Source organism: Penaeus monodon, chromosome 19, assembly GCF_015228065.2.
Source record: "Penaeus monodon isolate SGIC_2016 chromosome 19, NSTDA_Pmon_1, whole genome shotgun sequence".
NCBI classification, from domain to species: domain Eukaryota; kingdom Metazoa; phylum Arthropoda; class Malacostraca; order Decapoda; family Penaeidae; genus Penaeus; species Penaeus monodon.
In genome coordinates this window covers 3,178,037-3,178,422 of record NC_051404.1, presented here as the reverse complement: position 1 = coordinate 3,178,422, position 386 = coordinate 3,178,037, and positions in this window count along the sequence as shown.

Sequence of the window (386 nt, the reverse complement as noted above, 5' to 3'; positions counted from 1 at the left end):
GGGAAAAAATACCTCTTTAAGCCCGGTTATTCGTTGCCGAAGGTCGCCGTCGCTAATAATACCCTCCGAGGAAGCGGATGACACATCCCACGAGCTATCTCGCCCGCGGGGAAAATCATCGGGTAAAGAAACCGCGCCAAACGTTTCCATACTCGCGGGTTTCAAAGTCAGCCCTAAACGCATGATGAGATCCTCAACACTATCCTCAACGGGTAATTCAGCATCAGCATGGCGGACAAAACACTATGATTGAGCCGGTTCAAAATGCGCGCGAGGAATACTTAAGTTGGGAGAAATGTGCATTTGGATGTAATCGCGTGACCTTGACAGGAACATGATATTTGCTTCAAAGCTGTGGGGGGGGGGGGCAGAGAGGAGGATTTCTG